General features: G+C 43.2%; 1 long non-coding RNA gene across 1 annotated transcript; it reads left to right on the top strand.

The window, feature by feature from the left end:
- The first annotated feature begins 330 nt into the window (after positions 1-330).
- LOC121078937 lies at positions 331-9,442 on the top strand. The gene is made up of 3 exons (XR_005824801.1): positions 331-544; positions 7,784-7,925; positions 8,379-9,442. It is a non-coding gene; the product is annotated as an uncharacterized LOC121078937 (long non-coding RNA).
- The last annotated feature ends 1,614 nt before the right edge of the window (positions 9,443-11,056 follow it).

Raw genomic sequence — 11,056 nt, 5'->3', positions numbered from 1 at the left:
ATCCCGCTAAAGAATGAAATATTTAAGTGCCATTACAAAACAAACATATCTGCATTTGAATCACCCTGGAAGATCGCAATGTTTGGAGTTCTTAACGAAGCCAAGCTTGGCAAAGTTACAAAATTACATTTAAAAACTCTACTTATTTTCCCAGCGTCAATGCTCCTTTATATGCCTGATGACAAAACTGAATCCAGTTTAAAATGCACCTGTCAGAGCTGTCAGCAGTGCTCTTGTTGTTTGGTTATGCTGCGAGGCGATTCCAGCATGTTTTCTCTAAGAGGAGGAGGTGTCATCTGAATATGGCAAAACAAAACCCTGTGACTCACTCAGCTAACGCAGACATCGCAGTTCGGAGTAAGACACGCAGGCTGGCTGAGGCTGCAGGCTCTGAGACTATCTTGTGCACCTAGGTCCCATGCCAGAGCTGACCCACGGCAGCGAAATAACGAGGTCCTAATAGGAGCAGCAGGTCAGGGCTTTGTGAGTCAGCGCTTGCTCTCTGCACGGCTACAACAGTCACCATCCAGCTTATACTACAGAGGTATCAAAACAATATTGAAGTTAATATGGCATGGCAAATATGGGAATATATCATTTCTATAGAGAAATGGGGGATCATGTAATTCCTTTGGATATGTACACTGAAGCTAAAGCGATTTAGGCATTCACTCACTTTATCCTGCTCGTGATTTTTTGCCACTGTGAATTCAGGCATTTTGTACCCCGTGGCACCTCCTGGAAGTTGAACTAATGAGATCTGTGAAAGTGTTCCCTCTTAGGGAGAGGAAGTGATTTTTAGTCAAATAGTTGAATGTTTTCCCTACCATCTGCACAAGCTTTTGTTAAAACACCTTCTACAGTCAAACACCTGATTAAACAGATGGAGGGGAGAAAAAAAGCTTTTGTTAAAGTTTTGGTATCTTTTTTTTTTTCCCAATTCAATTATTCCAATAAGTATTCAGTAAAACCAGACTTGACTTTCCTGATATTGTTTACACATAAAACTTATGCCAAGATGGGATACAAGTAATTCATAATGCCCTGAAGTTTCGGCACAGGATGGACAATACATTACTAAAAATCTCCTCCACAGGTCACCTGCAACCTACAGCAGCAGTTCTCTGAAGCACACCAAAGTAAATATGGTAAATGCAGACTGAAATACAAGGGAAGTGTAGGGTATGTACCACCTGTGCAGCAGGAGGTATCCCTAAAGGTCTGGGCAAGCATCTATTAATTTAAATGTTCAGTACAGATTTCCATCCCAGCTATGCAGACAACATTGTGATACCGTGGGCCGACACAGAAAATACAAATTGAAATAATAGAGGCTTATCAAGAGGCTGTGTAATTGCTCAAAATTCAGGTAATCTACTCAGTCACGATGTTGCAAAGGAGCATTTGTTCACAGCTAAATGCCCGAAATTGAACGCTGGCAATTTGCTTTCTGCCATCAGAATTAGGTGCATGCAGATTAAGCTCTCTGAGGAAAGGAATTTCAGCTACACTCACTATCCCTGGAAACCATCAGCACATCTAAAAAGAATACATAAACACAAATTGTTTGCTCAGAAACTGTTTGCCAACTGGGTTGGCACAACTCACAATTCCTGTAAGAGGATGGGCAGCCATATCAGTCAGTATTGGCAAGTAAGGACTGACTGCCCCAGATGGCTGGCAGCATTTAGGCAAGATGGGACCCAGATGTCAGGGAAGCAGTGAACAATTCAAAATCATATTACTGAAATGCTTAATTTCCCCAAACAATTACGCTTTTAAAAATTAAACCGAAGGAGTGTAAAACCAGGAACCCCTGAACTCTGGTAGGGTCAGAAAGGAAACCCCATGAGCAAGGGCTGCTGCAGGCGTACCCCACAGCCTTCTTTATGGCAAATGCAGAGCTCGTTGTCCTTGGCCCCTTCCTCAGCACGGTCCCTGTCTGGGGTGGCACACAAGGCCATTTACAGGGGAAAGCTTGGCAGATACAAGACCCAAATGCCAAAAGTCTGGATGCTTTTTGATCACAACCCCTGCCAGCAGTGGCATCTGGTTGCAGCGCTGGCTCCTCGCTCGGCACTCGTGCTGGGGTCTGACTCGGGCTCTGGCCAGCACTGCCGAGCTGCTGCAGGTCTGGTGGGTCAGCGCCTCTCTGCCCAACAGCCACCACAAAGCCCTGCTCGTGCCTAGCCCTTTTGTTCCCAAAGGGGAATACGAGAGAGGCCAGGTTTTCTCCGAACATCCTTTCTCTAATCTTGATATGCTCTGCCTAGCACCTAGCAGAGCTGAGCTCGCTCTCAGCAGACACGTGTTGAGGCGGGACAGGTTAGCATAAAGTTTTCCTAATTAAATTCACTCCTGCTTCAGGTTGGACAGGAATGCAGAGATTGTTGCATGTCAGGATGGAGACACCTTGCTAGGAAGCAAGGCAGAGATAGGCACAGGGCTACATTTGCAGTCACGTTTACCTCTGCCTACACATCAGACACGAGCTGGATCCACACCTAGGTGTTTGCATGGATAACTAGAAGCCTCATGTACATTTATGCATTCCTTTATGCCTCCAGATTTTTGTATATTCACATGGTGCTACCATTTCCAAAAACGATAGTGCCTGGAGTTTGGACTTCACTGTTAGAGCCTAGGAGGCTCAGTAACATTTCAGAACAAGGCACCTCCTTAAAAAGAGCATGCAACTGTAAAATAAAAAAATAAAAATAAAACCCATCAGAGAAGTAAGTCTTGAAATTTGCATTTTCTTCCCTCCACCTCCAATACAACATTTATCATAACAAAGTCTGAATTGCTCCCCTTCATCACACGCTACAGTTCAGTGATCAATTTTTAGGTTTCACTTCAATGTGCGGACAGCAAAGCTCCATAGCCACGGTAGTCCCCGTAGCTCTGAAATCTGTTAGAAAGGGATGTTTTGACTTCCATGGTACAAAGGAATTTATCTAGAGGAAATGGATTTAGTTCTTAGCAGCCTTCTGTATTACATTTATTTCTGCAAATTTTAGGATGTCAGACTTCTTCATTGGCTTGATAGCTCAGTAATGTCAGAAGTCTCTCTGTTGGGCTGCCTATGTTGCTGCAGTATCTTCAAGAGCAAACACAAGGAATAATGCTTAAATTGCCATCACAGAAGGGCTTGTACTTTAGCCCACGTAGACCCAAGTGTGGGAATGATTATCTTCAACGTTTCAGCTCTTTGATGCATTGTGTGAAAGATACCCACAGATCTTAACCAAAAGTTTCCTACTTTAAAAGCACAGCCAAGCAGAGGAGCCTGGTCTTCTGGAAGCGGAGTTTTGCCTGAATATATCCCCATGTGAATACGCTGCTTTGAATGATGTAACATGAAAGGATTGTCTGCATTGTGCAGAAATTTTCTGTTTTCCATTACTCATACTTGTAGATGTATCTGTTTTACAGCTCGCTCGGAAATGAACAAGTCTTAGCATCAGAAATATTCTCAACACATTTTTAGGCAACACAAAAACAACTAGCCACTCCACAGTATCAAGAAAGTCGTCCTTTCATGCTTTACAGAGTCTTACATTCCTACATAACAGTTGAAGGCATTTATGCAATTTCTTAGATTCCCCACACAGGTATAATCAGCTCTATTCCCACTGAAAATCTTTTCTCTGCAAGCCCCATAGGCTGCTGCTAGCAGCGGTCCTGGAGTGGGAAGGGACACACGAGTGGCCTCAGATGCTCCAGGAAGGTTTTCCAACACTTCGCGCCTTGGACTGCCACTTAGCAAACAATCCTCACCCCAGTCGTGGTGGTGGCATGGGAAGACTGCAATCTTTTTACATCATCTACAAATTATGAGATGGACAAATAACTAAATTACATTAAAGACCACAAACACACACACAATGCAATAATTAAGGAATAGTACCAAGGTGTAACTTAGTTCTTAGGCTGAAGCTTGCTCTCCCAGCAGTATCGCTGCTGGCTTCACAAGATTTTGATCTGATCAAGAGCCAACTGCGGGACCCCTACTCTGACCACAGCTTAGGAGCAACAGCTTGGGGAAAGAAGTGCTACCCATCAGTTTGCCAAAATCCGTTAAAATCAGTACGGTCCTGTGTGTAAGTTCATGTTTACAATAAAAGCTTTGCTAGCTGAGGATGTCAAACAGAAGGCGGTGATTTTTACATGACATTTTTATGCCTACAAAAAGACTACATACACCAATGTACTGCATGCACTTTTAACAGCATGAGAGTTACAAGAGTCACAGAGACTGCTTTGTCTACTTCGAATACAGCTTTTGAAGAGGATTAAAAGGATGAAGTTATAGTGACAAATCTTCAAATTACTGTAGACCAAGCAATTCTTCCTGAATGGCTTCCTTTGGGTCTTCCTGATGAAAGCAACGTGACTCCAGAAAGTTTCAGCTGTTCTGAGCCCTCCCACCTCCTTTCTTCCTCTCAAAGCTGGCAGGGACCAGCGGGAAGGAGAGATGGTTACGAAGATATTCCCCAACACTGAGGGGACACATACACAGGGCCCTTAGACACACACACAGGGCCTGCAACGCAGCAATCTGGAAAGATCTAACCACAAGGCAACAATTTCTACACTTCACAAAAAGTTTCCACACCAAGTTCATGTACATAAGGAAGGAAAAGTCTTTGACCTCCTCTCCTTCACCATGGCTCTGTATAGAAGTCTCCAGATGTAAACCCTGACTCCCTTTTATAACTCTGGGATTTGACATGCGCCCTGCAGCATCCCACATGCAACAGGTAGTGTTTGTTTTTTGTTTTCTGTAGGGAAGCATGAAGAATGAACCCTTATCGTCCTGCCCATTGTAACTCACTAAGGTTCATTCCCATCTGCAAGTGGGGAAAATCTTCCTAGTTTCTACAGTATCTACCATTTCCTGCCAGTGAGATATTGCTGTTTTGGAGCAGTTCCTGATTTCTCCTGCAACAACGCATCTTCTTGTGACCCAGTGAGGTTCAGAATTGGAATTTTTTATAATGACACTTGGTAAATGGCTCCAGCTCTTGTGATGAGATAACTCAAGCAGAGTTTAAGGTGAAGTTTCATTGGAAAGCATGCCACACCTGTACTTCTGCCCTACCACACCTCACACAGGAAATCAAAAGAAAATTCACCTTTTCTCCCATGCCTTGTAAGCACAGGTAAGATGCTTTTGTGTACATCACACCATGCTAGACTTCCCCAACCAAAAGAGAAGGAAAGGAGTCCTAAGCTCTGCGAGGCTGCCTCAAAAGGGGTACACCAGCACCAGCAGTATCACCTGAACATCTCTCTGCCAAGTCTGGCATTGCAGCACTGAACAGAACAGTGAATCCCCAGCAAAATTAGGGAGTGCTGGCCTGGCAAACCCCCAAGAATTGGACCTTGCACTCATCCCCATAAGCAGCACAGCCTGGGAGTGGCTCCTAGGGAGCCTTAGTGTGAACACACCTCTCCCGGCATGCATCAGCCGTGTGTGCAGATGGATCATTCATTCCCCATAGATGACTCACGGCAAGACCTATGCCAAGCATCTGCTACCTCTGCCGATAGATCGAGGATGACAGGCAGACTGTAGCCCACCAAGAGGTCTTTCAGGGAAAAAGCTGAACATATGGACTTTACCAGCTACCAGGGTGGTCCACCCTTACACCAGAAACGAAAGGCTGCACATCTCAGCACAATCTCATTTGTTCATAACCTGCAAAGCTACAGCACATCACAGTAAACAATAGGCCTTGGTGACCTTTAAGATTCATTTTCATCACATGTAATATTGGGAAAGTGAAGTGAAGCTGCATAAAAGTATGCCCAAGAGGAAGACATCTTGAGAGGCCAAGGACGCAACACTTCTGACCATCAATGATGGCACACAGTTTCTGCTAAAACTGTTTCAGCTCAGCTGAAAAAGACACACACTGCTTGGTTTGTAGGGCCAAAGAGTCGCAGAGCCCTCGCACTGTAGAAAGACAGTTGTCATTTTTCCCATGCTCTATTTGGTAATTTTCATACCATCTCCTAAAGTTGTCCGCTGATGTGATCTTATATGTACTTTTCTAAAATTTTTGGATGTAGCTACTTTTCAGTAGAAGTGGTTTATCACGAACCATGGCTCACAACAAGGGCTGACAACTGTTTGGAGCTTGGTTTGATCTGTTTTCTATGTCAGTTGTGTTTTTCTTTTAAATGGAAGCAGTAAGATAGTTATAACCGGAACATCCACAGTAAAAGGGGGTCACACGAAACATGCCAGACCTGTCTGGGCAGGTCTAATTTAAACACCAGCCTTTTAAGAACGGGACTGTCTTTGAATGAGATTTCTTTGTACTTCTGAAGACAGCACACACCCTTTTCCTGCTGCTTGATTAAACAGCACTTACCCAATGAATAGATCTTGATCAGGAATAGAAAATGCATGGAGCTGTCCTGGGGAAAATGTGCTCTGTCCTTTCCCAGACTCACCTGTGGGAAGCCACGTACAGCTGTGGTGAATGCACTGACCTTTCAGACCAGGACTCCAACAAACAGACCTCTGCCCCATCAAATATCTGTACCTTTAAAGTATTTCTTTTAGGCATTTGAGCATAATAAACCATTAGTTGTAGCAGAAGCCTCTCGCAGCAAAGCTGTACTATTACACTTGTCTTTGCCCTGTGTCTGTTCTGGAGGGCAAGCACAAATGGAGACATGCAGTGGTTTATAAGATATTGCAGTCTAAGATCTACCATTATAATCACAGCAGAAGGCTTGAAGTGCCTACATCACTCCTCTGTCTTGCAGAAGTGGATCCTCACTTGCTAAAAATAACCCTGGTTTTGCTGTGCAAACAATCACCCTTGGTCATGTTCCCACTCACCCATAAGAGCCCAAGTGAAAGAGCAGCTGAGTGCTGAGGAGGAGCTGATTTTCATATGTGAGGTGAATATTAGAGGCTTTTACACTTTGTTCAACGTTCTCTTTATCAGGAACTTCAGAAATATTAACTTCTACATTGAACTCATTGCAAATGCACTAAATTCTTGTGCTGCAAGCATAAACTCAATAGTGTAAATAGATTCCCATTAGAACTTAAGGCTAGAACTTCTAAAATAACTAATGATAACAGAAAACTCAAGTTCATCAAAAGCAAAAAGCATTGCTGCCCAGGACACACATCTGGGATTAACTCTGTTCACTGTCCCCATTTTCTTCTATGAACTCAGGCAAAGCACCTAATTCCCCCAGAAATGAACAAGAGCAGGGTGTCTACGCTGGGTTTGGGTATCTCAGCTCCCACTGATTTAAACTTTTCACTTTTTAAACACATTTGAAAGTTTCAGACTGTGTAAGCCTCAACTCTGTTGCTACAAAATGGAGCCAAGAGCATTTCCCTACCTCACAGTGACGAGGCTAAATACGTCAGCTGCAGAGCACTGGGGCACAGGAGCCAAGCACGTCTCTACGTACTGCACGGACAGGAGCTTGGCCAGGCTGGCCCCCATCTGCAGGGTTGACTCACTTCCAGAAGGTGCTTGCATTCATTTGGAAGGACAACAAGGCATGAGTCAATGGATCAAAGCAATTTATCAGTATTGAAATCAGCACCTAGTGTTAAATTCTGAACGCCTTTCCGTCAGTTCATTTACATATTAGAGCTTTCCATGGCTAGTATTAGCTGAAACCAGGCCCACTTGACAGGCAGAATAGTTAATGATGTAATTATGAATTTTCTGCTGTTGCTTCTAAACATTCCACCAAGATGGAAGCCACTTTTACAAGTGATTTCTTTTTTACTTTGTAGTGCATTTGTATTCTCTATTTTTGGAGTGCTTAAGGAGGTGATCTGGGGAGGACAGGAAGCACTCGTCCTTCACTTTCTGTCCAGCCAGGCACTCAGTTCCCTAGGGTGTAGAGGAAGATGGAAAGGTTGACCATGTTGTAAGGTAAAGGATTTTAACTAGCCCTAAAAATTTATATCTTGCTATATAAGCATCTGTCTGCCTCTCTGGATGGCAAATGGGGATCATTCTGTGAAAAGAATTCTTTACAGCACTTTATCCAGCTAGGCCCTTGTTTCGCAGTGCTTAGACAAACACTTTTCGGTTTATGTAAATAGTTGGTGGATCAAATTTCCCTAGCTGCCACACCCAGCCAGCCTGAATCACCAAGAGAAACATAAGGAGAGTCAACTTTTTTATACATTACTTTTTACCAAAGTACACAAGAGTTGCTACGTTACCCTCTTCCCACCAGCAAACAGATTTTTCATTCTGAAAGAATTTTTCTATCAGCCCCCTGCATAAAGCTCGTTAAAGCTTGATCTGATTAAGAGGAAGAGCAAAATGAATGCTCAAAGTGTGCCTTTACTTCTGGACTTCACGGTGCTTTTCCAACAGGGCCAAGCGCCGGGGCACCTGCTTTCTGCAGCCACCAGATGTGGCCCTGAGCACAGATGAGAAGACTACGACAGCTATTTGCATGTGCAAAAATGAAAGTCGTTATGAAAAATCTGTATAAATCCCATGAGCTCATCTGCACATACTTGCTGGCTGTCATGAGTTGGGCTTGCTTTCCTAGGAAGATCAATGCAATGCAAGGCCAACTTGGATCAATTGTAATTATACCCCTACATTGAAAAATTATGGAAGAGAAAGCGGCCCTTCTCTATCTGTGCTATTGCTAGCCTGCACTGCAAGCCTCCACACACCACTGTTATGGGGACTACGCAGAGTAACTTGCCTGGTGTTTGGCCACAATTCTACCCTATTTGCTTCCCTCCACCAGAACCAGGAGACCTGTCTTTCTCCCTCTTTTAAGCGAGAGGAAAATCCTGCCTGAGGATAACGGTCACTGCTGTAGCCCTGGTGGTGCGATGATACAAACGCAGCAAGGCTCAGGAGGAGATGCAGATCTTCTGTATTGCCAGCTGATGCTACGGGAACTCCAGAAAACTTCAAAAGCAAACACTTGTTTTCAGGCTCAAAGCAGAAAGTGGGGGGAGAGCTGATTTTAGATGCTTCTTTTTAGCATTGTGATGTCTCAGAAAGCCTCAATTCTAGTGTTAATAATTGCTCATTAGCCTCTGCACAGACTGCCATACTACTACTACTTTTAGCTGCTGACAAGCAAATCCATACTGAGACTAGACCAGTGTTCCCAGAGATCACCATTCTCCTGCCCGGTTCATCTGGACCCTTGCCCGCACCCCAACCATACCCTTAATCCTACCCCCAGCCCAGCCTCTGCTCAGCAGCTGCTGTCGGAATTGAAAGGCAGCCTGCAAAAACAAAGCACCAAGGTCTGATTTCTCTATGGAAACCTGAATGTCCCCCCCATTATGTCCGCAACTTACCTAAAGTTTCCAACCATCACATACAAAACACAAACAGCCAAACCCGACTACCAGGTTCATTGATGAAACAGAGGGAAATTTGACCTGATAAAGTTATTTTCCTGCCTATTGGCCACCAGAAATAAACTATTGTACGTAAATTACTTTGTAAAGGTTTGATTTATTGCATGTGAACAACTCTATTGTTGAGTCAGCTTATTTCATACCATAGCGTATATACTGAAATCTTTCCTGTTTGTTTAAACTCTTTATAGAAATTCTTACATAGTTTCAAATAGTTGTGGTTAAACAGTTGTAAATACATGTGAATTTCCAACTGTGTTATCATCGCTTTTCTACTGCTCCTCTAATGTTTTGGGTGACCCTTATATGATTTTTATTTTTTTTTTTTTTACATAAATATAAGAACTTGCCTTAAGACCTCTCTGATTTTTTTGGTTCATCTCTTCTATTGTTATACTGCAGAGACTGATTTTGACCCTATCACACTGCTCATAAGCATTGTGGAATATAAAATGTGTTATGTGCATCAAATCACTGCAATACACATTTAGTTTACACTGAAGGTGTAAACTACAGTTCAACTTGGCTCTTTCCACATGATTTCTAGGAAAGATCTTAGCACTATTATGCTTTAAAACATTGTGATACACAGAACAGAAGGCTTCTAAATCTCAACAAATTATGGGGGGGGGGGAAGAAACAAGGTGTTCTGTCTTCATCTTTCATTAGTGTAAAGGACCACCATCATTAAAGTTCCTCGATTTGTTTCACAAAGCAACAGCCATGCATAAAACATCCAGGAAACTTCCTTTATTTTTTTCTTTTTAACCTCCTTTATTTTTTTTTCTTTTTGCACTTTTAAGACATTGCTGTTATCTTAAGCATGCTAATATGCTTCAAAGACTGCTACTGGTGGCACCTAAATGCACTTACCAAATGTTTTTGAAATGGTCAACATACCTAGGGAAACAGCAGCACCATGAAATATCACATACTTTTCGAAACCCAAAAGCCACTGCAAGATCCATACTTAGGACAGCCAAAAAGTTGTGTTAGGGGAAAAGCCTTCCAGTTCCTGCCCTTTTTAGAGAGAGGCATGGATTCCTTCATTAAAAAAAAAAAAAAAAAAAAAAGACAGCGAAGACAACATCTCCAGGTAGATATTAGCCATAAAGCCTCTGGTGATCCATGTCCAGAATCGCATGGGCTTTGGGGAATGCTCTGTAGCTTTTTGCATAGGGGAAGGCTGACCCTCTCAAGGGTCATTCCTCAGTGCATGTTGGGAGATCACAGAATCATAAAGATCAATTAGAGTAATCAGGGAAAATGGTGAAGAGAGGGAAGGGGACAGCGGGGCTGGAGAGAGAATAAGAAATGTGTACGGAGAGAAGGCAGCATAGGGTGGGCAGGAGCCTGGACGAGAGCACACGCCTGCTGGGCAGCTCTTGGCGGAGGCTGCCGGTGCGGGGCATGCTACAGGAGTTGGCACAGGCTGTAAATTAACCAGTGTGATACATAAATCCCCAGCAAAACTGATTGCACACACCCAGCTGAAAAATGTAAGTAAACAATAATTCCTGTCCTTTTTATATCTATTACCTCAAGCTCAAGCATGCCTTAATCCTTCATTTTATTTGATATCATTTACCTTATCCAACATATATAAAAGGATATGTTCTCCTTCTTAGACCGTCTTTAACTTTCTATGAAACCAGCTTT

The sequence above is a fragment of the Cygnus olor genome, chromosome 16, assembly GCF_009769625.2.
Source record: "Cygnus olor isolate bCygOlo1 chromosome 16, bCygOlo1.pri.v2, whole genome shotgun sequence".
In the NCBI taxonomy this organism is placed as follows: domain Eukaryota; kingdom Metazoa; phylum Chordata; class Aves; order Anseriformes; family Anatidae; genus Cygnus; species Cygnus olor.
Note: the sequence above shows the minus strand (reverse complement) of the source record. Positions and strands in the feature narration are given on the sequence as shown.